The sequence below is a fragment of the Peromyscus leucopus genome, chromosome 4, assembly GCF_004664715.2.
Source record: "Peromyscus leucopus breed LL Stock chromosome 4, UCI_PerLeu_2.1, whole genome shotgun sequence".
In the NCBI taxonomy this organism is placed as follows: Eukaryota; Metazoa; Chordata; class Mammalia; order Rodentia; family Cricetidae; genus Peromyscus; species Peromyscus leucopus.
The window spans coordinates 68,602,373-68,613,623 of NC_051066.1; the positions used below are offsets into that span (position 1 = coordinate 68,602,373).

General features: G+C 48.8%; 1 long non-coding RNA gene across 1 annotated transcript; it reads left to right on the top strand.

Moving 5' to 3' along the window:
* The first annotated feature begins 2,417 nt into the window (after window positions 1-2,417).
* On the top strand, window positions 2,418-9,583 carry LOC114699718. The gene is made up of 4 exons (XR_003735572.2): window positions 2,418-2,479; window positions 2,574-2,690; window positions 3,782-3,975; window positions 5,510-9,583. It is a non-coding gene; the product is annotated as an uncharacterized LOC114699718 (long non-coding RNA).
* The last annotated feature ends 1,668 nt before the right edge of the window (window positions 9,584-11,251 follow it).

Genomic DNA, 11,251 nt, shown 5'->3' on the forward strand with positions numbered 1-11,251 from the left:
CTGCCTATAGCCCAAACATGGCTGAGACCCAAGACTTAACCTGTGGAGACCCTGGCAACCTCCTAGGGGATGGTGAAGGATCCTGAGTCTCCAGATGACTATGGGAGGCAGGGCTCTCCATCCCAAGCTGCAACATGAAGGAAGAAAATTTTATCATTAAGGTGCTGGGTCTGGTGAGTGGATCTCTGTCTCAGCACCTGAGCTCCATAAGCTTGAGCAGAGAGAGAAGTGCCAAGGTGGCTCCTGCGTGTAGGTGCCCCAGCTTCCCCTCTACAAAGCAAGGTAGCATCCCAGACTATGTGTTTATAGCTAGTGTTTCTGTGGAACGTCTCCCTCAGGCCCAGGACCAAGAGAGAGGCAGGGGATTCAAAGAAATAGAGTGGACAGGAGCATGGCCCACGTTCACCTGTCGATACACAATCTCTCGGGGAACTCAGTCCATCTCACATAAGTCCCAGCTGTCCCAAGTTTCACTCTCCAAAGGCAGAGCAGACTTGCATGTCCCTCACAGGAGGGCCCAACTGGGACATAACATATCATCTACTGCACAACTGAGTTACCAAAAAAGAAGTCTTGTACTGTTTTAAATAAGTTTACAGACCTTCATAGCTATCGCTGCTGTTTGGGGCTGCATGTGGCTTGTGGGGTGCAGGTTGGACACACCTAGGCTTTAACACACTGGCACTCACCGTCGGTGCTTCTTCCTTCTCTGTCACTGTCAAAAGCCTTCTCCTCCTAGACTCTCTGGTAGAAAGACTCTACTTCCTGCTCCATATTTCTAGAAAGGTACGTGTCCCCTGTTGCCCAGTTCCAGACACAAGACCTAGCTAGGAACAAGGACTCAGACATCACCGTTCATACAGCAAACACCAATCAGTCCCACAGAGGACAAGAGGCAAAACAGACAGTGAGGTGCACAGCTTGGCCCTTCAGCATCAACAGTCCAGTGGAGAGGGTGGCCATCACAGAGACACAGAAGCAGATATCTAACTAGCTAGTGTGGCGACTGAGTTAAGGGATGGATAAGGCATAGTGACAGAGTCCCTCAGATGAATGGCCTCTTGAGGACAGAAGAATGCTTGGGGAAATACCATTTTAATGTTGGGACTTCAAGGAAGTTGGATTAGGAAGGTAAAGCAGGGCATCTGAGTCTGGATGGAACCCCGGGCAGAAGGTATAGAAGGAGATAGTATGAAAGCTTGCTGGGAGGTTATAGAGTAACAAGTGGGCAGAGCATGATGGGAGTGGGACAGGGCAGGAATGGGGATCTGAGAGTTCTCTCCTGTGTGGACCTTGTCTGGTATTCCATTACAAGAAAGAAAGCTCCTGCGATGGTCCAAGTCATGGTGAACCCTTGGACCCAGGAAGTGGTGATGGAGAAGGAGGACCCAATAGGTGCACACAGGGGTGTTGCAGAACTCAAAATGATGCACTGGGTTTGGGGATGCAGAGGACTGTGAAAGATGGCCCCTGGAGGTTTCTGTAACTGGAAGGAGAGTTGAAAGAAACTTACTTGGAAATGAGCTGGAGCTGAAGCAGATGCTGCATCGGGGAGATGAATGGATGACAGATGCAGAGGCTGCCGGGTAACATCAATTGCCCCTTCAGACAAGCTCTGCTGGTCATGGACCATGCAAGATGAGGACTTGTAGATGACTGCCTCTGAAACAGAATAACCTGGCCAGGCAGTGGTGGCGCACACCTTTAATCCCAGCACTAGGAAGGCAGAGGCAGGTGAATCTCTGTGAGTTCAAGGTCAGCCTGATCGAAAGTGAATTTCAGGACAGCCAAAGCTGTTACACAGAGAACTCCTATCTTGAAAAAAAAAAAAAAAAAAAAAAAAGGAAATTAAAAAAAAAAGAATAATCTGTATGTCCATTGAGAGAGGACCAACTAAATGAAGCGAGAGTTCTTTGATGACAGGCACCAGGTAACCGTGATGCTCTGCAAGTTAGTGGGAACCCACCTCCTAACCACAGCACAAAGCAAAGAAGCATGGTGCAGGGTGGCAGGCACTAGCTGCAGCCATGGCATGCAAGTGGAGGAAATACACAGAGATCGAGCTTAAAGGTTTTTATACACACAAACACAAAGCATAAATATTTTCCCTCCAGTGTAAACACACTATCTCTGGAAGAACACACAAGGAATGGTAGCCCTGGCTGCCTCCAGGAAGGGGAACTGGGAGAGAGGGTGACTTTTAACTCTGGATCCTTTTGGTGCCTTTTGGATTTTTCAGCTGCAAGGGTGCATTAGCTGTTCGGCAATGAATAATTATCGCTAATAACAACTTCCAACTGAGAGATGAAGAAGCTACGGTCTAGAATGCAGAGCCGAGGGCAGCTGTCAGGGGCAACCTGTACTGATGGAGCCTCTTCACGCTTCCCCTCCCTGCAATCCCCCCCCCCCCCCCCCCCCCGTGCTCGGTGCTCGGTGCTCGTGACTCCAGCTCTCTGCCCTCCTGACCTGAAACCCTGAGGTAAAGCCAAGCTAGACCAGTTGAATGGTTTTCATTGTTGCTATTAACATGGATTTTTTCCTTGAAGGTAACTAATAGACATAAATATGATCAGTTCCACAGATGCTGATGGCCTCAGTCAACTCACAGGAAGGTCGGGATCCCAAGCCTGGACATGTGTCCTGAACATGGCTGTACCTGTCATATGTCACCCCCTCCATGGTGCCTTTGGGTAAACACAGCTACCACTAGCAGAGGCCTAGACAGAGCCAGAAGGGGAGTCTGCATACACCATCTGAGTGACCCCAGAGAGCTGTCCTTGGGGCCCTGTGTGCAGACCCAGCCTCTGAGGAAGAGACGGGAGACAAGCACGGGGCCTGGGACTCTGAGGGCTTCAACCTCCTGGTGGGGGAGCACCCCAGGGAAGGAGATGAGGCACAGGTGTCCCACTGAGAACAGAGACACTGGGTGAGGGCTGTGGACAAGCAGATGTTAAGCTTAGAGGAGGCCCAGAGGGGAAAGGAATGGGCATCACTGCCTCCTGCCCCTGGCCTCCGTGGCTACTGAGTCTAAGAGATTCAAGGAGATAGCCACGGCCACAGGAAGCCCAGATTTGAGCCAAGTTAAGCCTGTGCTTCTCACACACGGCATACCCTAATAAGATCAAGTAGCAGTATGTCTCCCTCCAAGCCAGGTGTGGATCTCAGGGGGGCCCATGCAATCATTTCGAGAGCAGGCAGGCATGCCTGACAGGTCATGGCTGTTTTATAAGAAGGAGATAACGCGGGGAAGGTCGGGTACCCTCCAGGTCGCACAGCTATGGCGGAAGAATGACCCAAACCTAAGCATTGTGGCCTCTGAAGTCTGCTCCTCATTGTGTTCTCCCAAGTGGGTTGGGTTCCGTGTTGGACGGGCTGCCTGTGAGGTGTGTTAAGACGGTCAAAACCAACGCAGCCAGAGTTGGTGAATTAAGCTTGGGGACAGAGAAAGAACGGGTAGAAAGGTGTGTGTGTGTGTGTGTGAGTATACATGGGTATGTACAGGTGTGTATTAGTATACATGTGTGCAGGTGTGTGTATAAGTATACATGTGTGCAGGTGTGTATCTACATGTGTACAGGTATGTGTGTGTGTGTGTAAGTATACATGTGTGCAGGTGTGTATTAGTATACACATGTGCAGGTGTGTATAAGTATACATGTGTACAGGTGTGTGTGTAAGTATGCACATATGCAGGGGTGTGTGTGTGTGTGTGTGTGTGTAAGTATACATGTGTGCAGGGGTGTGTGAAGGTCATAGAGTAACCTCAGATGTTCTTCCTCAGCTGCCTTCCACTTGTTTGAGACAGAGTGCTGTGGAACACGATCCTTTAGGAGAAAACAAACACCTTTTCATCAGATCAGCTGTGTCTGCTTGCAAGAGTCCATTTCCACAGGGCTTGCTGACTGCTGACACCCCCTCCCAGAAGATGGGGGTCGGGAGGGGCTGTTGGACCCGAACTCGAGACTCCAGCCATTTGTATGTAATTCCACCTTGGTTAGGAGAAGGGGCTCCACCTTTGTGGCTATGGCAGAGCCATCGGTCATGCTGGGGGATGGCTTTTCCATGTGGCTGCTTTGGGGGCCCCATGCTCTTATAAGGAGCCCTTCACCCATGCGCTGTGATCCAGCTAAATAAACTCCTGGTTCACAGGGTGGACTTGGGCCGAATGGGACTTTGGTTTGTTGTTTGGACCTTATAAGGAGGGGACAGATGTTGTTTATGTCTCCCGGGGCAAGGAATTCTGGAAACACAGTGTCTCTCATTGGCTTGGCCAGCGAGCTCCAGGGATCCGCTAGTCTGTTTCACATCTTGCCATCTCTGGGATTGCAGATTACAAGTGTGAGCCCATACACCAAGCTTTCTCACGAGGGTGATGGGGTTCGAACTCAGGCCCTCCTGTTTGTGAGACGAGTGCTTTACTGGCTGAGCCATCTTCCAGGGCCCAGAAAGTTCTTTATGTGATCAGTTTCTAGGCTGGTCGGGACAACCTGGAAGTCACATGTTTCTGGAAGACATGTTTCTGAGGGCTCCGAGTGCGGGTCCTACACACTCCAGCTATTTGTGGGAACAGGAGTATCTCCATCTTTGTTGACCTCAGGCAGATGGGATAGGAAGAAAATACTGGAGAATGCTCAGAGGCATCTAGCATTTCTCACATGAGGACAAACAATGTCAGCAACAGAAAAAGCTCTCCAGCCTGGTGCTCCTCACATGAAATCATTGTGATGTGGACACCTGAGCCCTCCCAGACCCCCACTGCCTGTGTGTCCCTGCTTGGTGGGAGTGGAAGCTGGCAGGCTAGGCTATAGAACGGACTAACAGCAGCACACTTCAGTGGGTGACCAGTCCATCAGCTAGAGGCGTGAACATTAGGGTGGCTTTACCCCTGGCTTTCTCTGCTTCCCATGTGTTGGTACCGTGTGCCTTGAGCACACAGCTACACCTTATCTTCTAAAACATGAGTTTTAGACCTAAGCCTGTTATTATTTTCATTCTGTTGACAGGGGGATTGAAGCTCCATGCATAGTGAATACCTTGTCCAAGAACACCCAGGTAGCAAAGCCAGAGCTGGGCTCCAAAGCCCGAGTCAACCACAAACGTATTCTACCATATGGCATCACCTGAACCAGTTTCCATTTCTAACTTAGACAATAAAGACCCCATTGCTACAACGCCACACAGGCTTGAGTTACTGCTGATACCTTGCCCTAGAGGAATTCCTAGTATAGCAGCTGACTCATAATAAATGCCCAAGAAACAAGCTTCATGAAGGAGGCAGCCCTTCCAGAAGGCAGTTCTGAGCCTCGTGGAGCTTCAGGGCCTGTAAGGACCTCCATATCCAGTATAAACTAGCTATAGCAGGTTGTATGATTTTATTTTATCTCTGAATTTGGCCCTTCAAGATTCAGCCTACAAATAGATGTAAATGAGATGCAAATCAAGTTGTCCCTGCATTAAACAGGAAACCAAATATGTCTGGTTAACCATTCTCTCCTCTCTTCCCCAGCAGGTCAAGGAGACCCACACACTCTGAAGACCATCCAAGTCTCATGACTGTCTTCATATAGGTCAGCACCGAGTCAGCCAGAGATAAAGCTGTGTCCTTCCTGGGACCCTTTTCTCTCTGTTCTCTTTAAAGAGTTAAGTCTCCCAGGCCTTGATCTTCAGGTCGGGAGCTAGGATGAAATCTGTCTACAGTGGCCCCGCCCACCATGAGCATCTGCAGGACCACACAATTGCGACGGGGATGTTGTAATCTGATGAGAAATAGGAATTGTGTCTTTGGCTCCTGAGACTGTTACCATTTCCTGTGCAACTTCAGAGCTGGGGGCATCTTTTGTCCTCGTGGTGGCTTTCCACTTCCAGCTTTGGACATGGGGTTCTGGTTCCCTCCTGCCCCACCACCCCGAGTTCCCCGGTAACAGAAGTGTCCCTTGCTCTAAGAAGTGACTCATGGTGGGCTCCTGTATAGCTTCAATAGAAGCTGGTTACCAGCAGGACCGAGCCATGTTTGGAAGCTTGGGACTTTTCCAGAAAAGGGAGTAGCCAGACATGAAGTTAGCGGTCCCTCTTGCCAGTGTGGTGCAGCTTCTAGACAGATTCTTGGGCAGCAGGGCTTGAAAGCTCCTGGACTGATGAATACATAGAGGGCCTAGAAAGGGGGTGCATGGGGGGTTCATGTCCCTTCTTCTTCGCCGTGCCCCGTGTATCCTTTCTATCAGCTTCTTCATCTATAGCTTTTCAAACGTGTGCACTATACCAGTGGGCACAGGGGCAATGATTCCCCTGGGAGCAATCTAACAAATGAATTCAACTCGAGGGGTGTCCTTTGATGACCTCAAGTAAAGCCACTGGGCCAGGAGCACAGGGCAGGGCCAGGGTCTTACTACGGGCGGGCACCTGAGTCTGGGGGAGGCAGCCTTGGGAGGCTGAGCCCTTAACTTTCAAAAGCCAGCCCTTTCTTTAGAGAGATGTGTCAGAAATGGGCTGGGTTAAAGACACACCCTTGGTGGTGTGGTTGGAATACAACTGGCAGTCACCGACTTGGGTGCTGAATGTTTGGTCCCGTCTGGTAGTGCTGTTTGGAGAAGTTGTGGAAACTTCAGGAGGTAAGACCTACCTGGAGGAATGAGCTTTCCTCCCTCTCTTCCGTTTGTCCACTGTGAGGTGAGAACCCTCTCTCTACACGCTCCTCCTACCACGACGACCTGGCCAAGTGCCCAGAGCCAAGCAGCCACCACGGACTGTGAGCCTGGAACTTTGAGCCAAGATGGATCTCTTCGTATGTTGCTTCTGTCCAGGATTTGCTCGCAATCATGCAAAAGTGATAAAGTTGGCGTCCCCTGGAGTCCTGGCTGTTACTGGAAGAATGATCTACAGTTAGCTCTGCCAGTGAACCGCAAAAGCTATTGGTCTTTCTGTCTCTTACAACAGTCATTGCAGAGATGAGACTGCCGGAGTACAAGTGGCTGGGTACCTGAGGGTGCTTTGTACAACCGGACCAGGGTGTGAAAGCAAATCCCCTAGAACAGTCCAAGGTGGCAGAGTGGCATTGGACCCTCAGTGTGATGTTTAGAGTTCATTGTCAATGTGACAGGACCTAAAATCACCTGGGACCTGGGCCTCTGGGCACGCCTGTGGCAGGTTGTCTGGACTATGTTGACTGACGTGGGAGTCCCATCTTAACCATGGGCAGGTCCTGGCTGGGGACCTGGACTGTAGGATGGGAAAGGCAGCCTGTGTTTATCTCTCTCCTCCCTGGGCGGATGGGATGGGACTGGCTTTCAAGCTCCTGCTGCCTCGATTTCCCTGTCTTGATGGACTGTACCCTGAACTACGATCTAAAAGAAATGATTTCTCCCTTAATGCTTTTGCCAGGGTGTTTAATGACAGCAGCAAGAAAAGACGCAAAGACACTGGGTGTCTGGGGTCACAAAGCACCTACGGGCTGCAGGCCCGGAAGTCTGAAATTTCAAGAGAAGCTAAGCATCTTGACTTTGGACGTGACACTGGTTTTCTGAGACAGGGTCTGTTTCCAAGCCTGGCTCAAATGTACTTTATATTCAGGATAGCCTTTAATGTCTGATCTTCCTGCCTCTCCCTCCTGAGAGCTGGGACCATAGGCGTGTGCCATCGTACCCACTTTATGCAGTGTTGGGGGTGGAACCCAGGGCTTACGCATGTCAAGCAAGTTTTCTCCCACATGTGCAGCCTGTGTGTGACACGCCCTTGGTTTCTGCCTCTAATGCCGGTGAGTTTAATGAAAGTCTGAGGTTTCTGGCCCACAGGCCTCCTGTTTATACAACCTATAATATAAATTAAATGAGCCTGCAATATAATATAAATGAAAAGTTCTCAGACTGCCCTGGAGCCATGGATGCTTTGAAAATGCAATGAAGGCATCCACGAAGTGTGAGAAGATATTCGCAATTCATAAAATTGTGGACAAATGATTTCTAGAACATACTTTTGAGAAACGACAATAACAACAACAAAAACACAATATGAATCAACAAACTTTAAAAACCACCCAACAACTTGGCAGACTAGCAAGCAGTTGACTTGTCCCCCTATAGAAAGGAGGTCCTCTAGGCCAAGAAACATAGACAAAGGGCTCTGTCTCACTAGTCATAGAAAACAGGCAGAGTGACTCTGCCGTTGCTGATCCTCATCACACCACAGTGGCCAAAAGGAAGACCCCTAACCAGAGCGAGGCAGCTGTGAGGATGTGGGCACTCCCCAATTCTCGTGCTGTCCTAGGGTTCTGCACATAGGTAAGAATATTCTGGGAAAAAATGGTTTGATTGTTAATGGTATCTTTACTATTTAAGCCTTAAGGGATAACGAGTTGGCATGGAGGCACTAAAACTTTGTTGTTTACGTTTATCTGGTAAAACTGGGTGTGCATGTGCCCTGTGATCTCAGGACTCAGGCTGGATGTGCTTGTCCCCTATGATCTCAGAACCCAGGCTGGATGTGCACGTGCCCTGAGATCTCAGGTCACAGGCTGGATGTGCATGTGTCCTATGACCTCAGGACCCAGGCTGGATGTGCATGTGTCCTATGATCTCAGGACCCAGGCTGGATGTGCATGTGCCCTGTGATCGCAGGTCCCACACTCAATCATCTTCCTTAGAGAACTCTTGTTCGGACAGCCAAGCCTGAAAGCAGTGTGAATGCACAGAGGCCAGGTGCTATGACTGTATAAACTTTATACGTATAGTTATAGTTATATATAGCCTCATGATGGAAGGCTTGTGAGCCAAGAAAAAGAAGAGCCCCAGGCTCCGCTGTCTCCCCCGAAGGAGCTGTGTTTGCAGTGCAAAGCCACGGGGTGGGGAGAGGGCAGGGTGGTTCAGAAGCAAGTGAGACTGAGCAGTGTGTTGTTTTGGAAGAGATCGATAGGTGGGAGAATCATCTAGAAAGCAATAAAGGAGCTAGAAGGGTTGGCTCGGCTGCTAAAGGCACTTGCTCTTCCAGGAGACCAGAGTTAAGTTCCCAGCACCATGTTTGGAGGCTCACTATAGCCTGTAACTCCAGCTCTAGGGACTCCTGTGTTCTCTTCTGGTCTCCGTGGGCACCCACATGCTCGTGACCTTTAAGGCATATCTTTCACTCCTCAGCTGTTAGCCACCCACCTTGTCTTTTGAGATGCTGGCCTGTAAATTACCAACTCAGCTTGACTGTCTAGCCAGAAAGCCTTATGGATCTCCCACCTCCATCTCCCAGCACTGGATTACAAGAGCATGCCACCACATCCAGCTTTTTAATGTATGCTCTGGGGATGGAACTCAGGTCTTCATGCATGCCAGGTGAATACTTCATGGATGAGCCAATCCTCCATTCCATTTCATTATTCTTTACACAACCCACAGGCCTTAGGTATGAGCCTCTGTCTGTATTTACAACAAAGGAAACACGAAGCAATCTAATCCCAGGCTGGAGAGATGGCTCCGAGGGGACGAGCACTGGGTGCTCTTCCAAACAACCTAGTACTTTAATAGTGGCTGACCTTTTCTAACTCCGGCTCCAGTTCCAGGGGATCTGAAGCCCTCTTCTGGCCTCTTTGGGTACTTCATGCATGTGCAGACAAAACATCTACACAAAAGATTAAAAAAAAGAAAAATAAAATCAAAAAGCAAACTATTTTTCCTTTGATCGTTAGAAAGAAAAATATGATGAAATCTATAGACTTCACTTCTAGAACAATTAAAAACTTCCTAGACATTGGAATGTAGAAGGTTCACAGACCCTTCAAAGATCCTCTCTGAGTCCATGGCTTGTATGTTGTCAATTTACTCATAGCCATAGAGACTCGGATAGCCCTGAGCTGCCAAGCAAACTCCAGTGAAGAGTAACTCTCCAAAATGGTACAAACACCAATACCACCCTCAGCCTGCATCCCCTCCCTACTGCGGTATTCCCAGCTGGTAAATCCCCAGCATCCTCTCCTGCCCCAGCTGTGGCCACAACAACCCCTGTGGTCCAAATCTCTCCTATCTAACACAAAGCAGAGCCTGATGGGAAAAGGAAAGTCAGGGAATTTCAGAAAGTAGCTAACTACTTATGTTTCAGATAGTAATCTTGTCTTGAAACCTTGGGAAGATAATGATCTGGTTTTGGTATTTTAAATCTTAATTGTTTAAGTGGAGAATGAAACCAGCTCCCAGCAGGTGGAGCCTAGAAACATAGCGAGTGCCCCTAGGGAGCAACATGGAGAGGTAGCAGGCAGACAGACAGACATGTGCCTCTCGGGAACCACTTCTCTCCAAGTCTTGGTGGCACATCTGGTCAATAAGTTGTCATTCCAGATGTCCAAATGAGCTTTAGTCCTGACTTCCCTGGTGTGTGTGTGTGGGGGGGGGTCATCTCATCTGGGACTCCTCCCCACACAGATTCAGGGGACACTTGTTGCCTTGGATATTTGTTCACAGTCCTGGGTCACTGAGTGGAACTACAGAGTCCCCTGCATTTCTCCAAGATCTTCAGGAATCTGGGTGCTCTGCTACTTACATGAGCTTGTCCTCATGAGCTCATGTTTAATGGAAGGTGTTGTAAATTGAGAATGTACCAAGCCACCTCATATACAGAAATTCCCCTTGTGGTGACTCCAGGATTCACTTGAAATAATTTATAATTATTTTTAATTTATAATTATTATAATTGCACATCAGTTCTGCTTCTGAATGATTCTATCTCCAGAAAAGGAAACTGTGGTACAGACAGTCAGAGGTGGGGAACAAATCACGCGGGGCTTCACATCTGGTGCGGGTGGAGGTGGGTCTAGAACTCTCTTCTGCTGAGTCACTGCATTAACATGTTTAATCAATATGTTTAATACTGCATTAATAGAGATGCTGGGGTCAGCAATGGTGGAATGTGCCATTCAGAAGGGCTTCGAGACCTATAAGGCCTAGATGTCCTCAAAGGAACCCTTCCTGCCACCTGCTTCCCTTCAAGCTGGAACACAGAGGCAGTCAGGACCTGCCTTCCTCTACCCCCTCAGCCATGATGCTTAAAAGCCATGTCAAACATAGAAGAATGCAAATAGATCCATATCTATCACCTTGCACAAAACTCAAGTCCAAATGGATCAAAGACCTTAACATAAATCCAGTTGTATTGAACCTGATAGAAGAGAGAGTAAAAAGTAGCCTTGAACGCTTTGGCACAGGAGACCACTTCCTGAATATAACAGCAGTAACACAGACACTGAGATTGACAATAAGTGGTACCTCCTGAAACTGGAAAG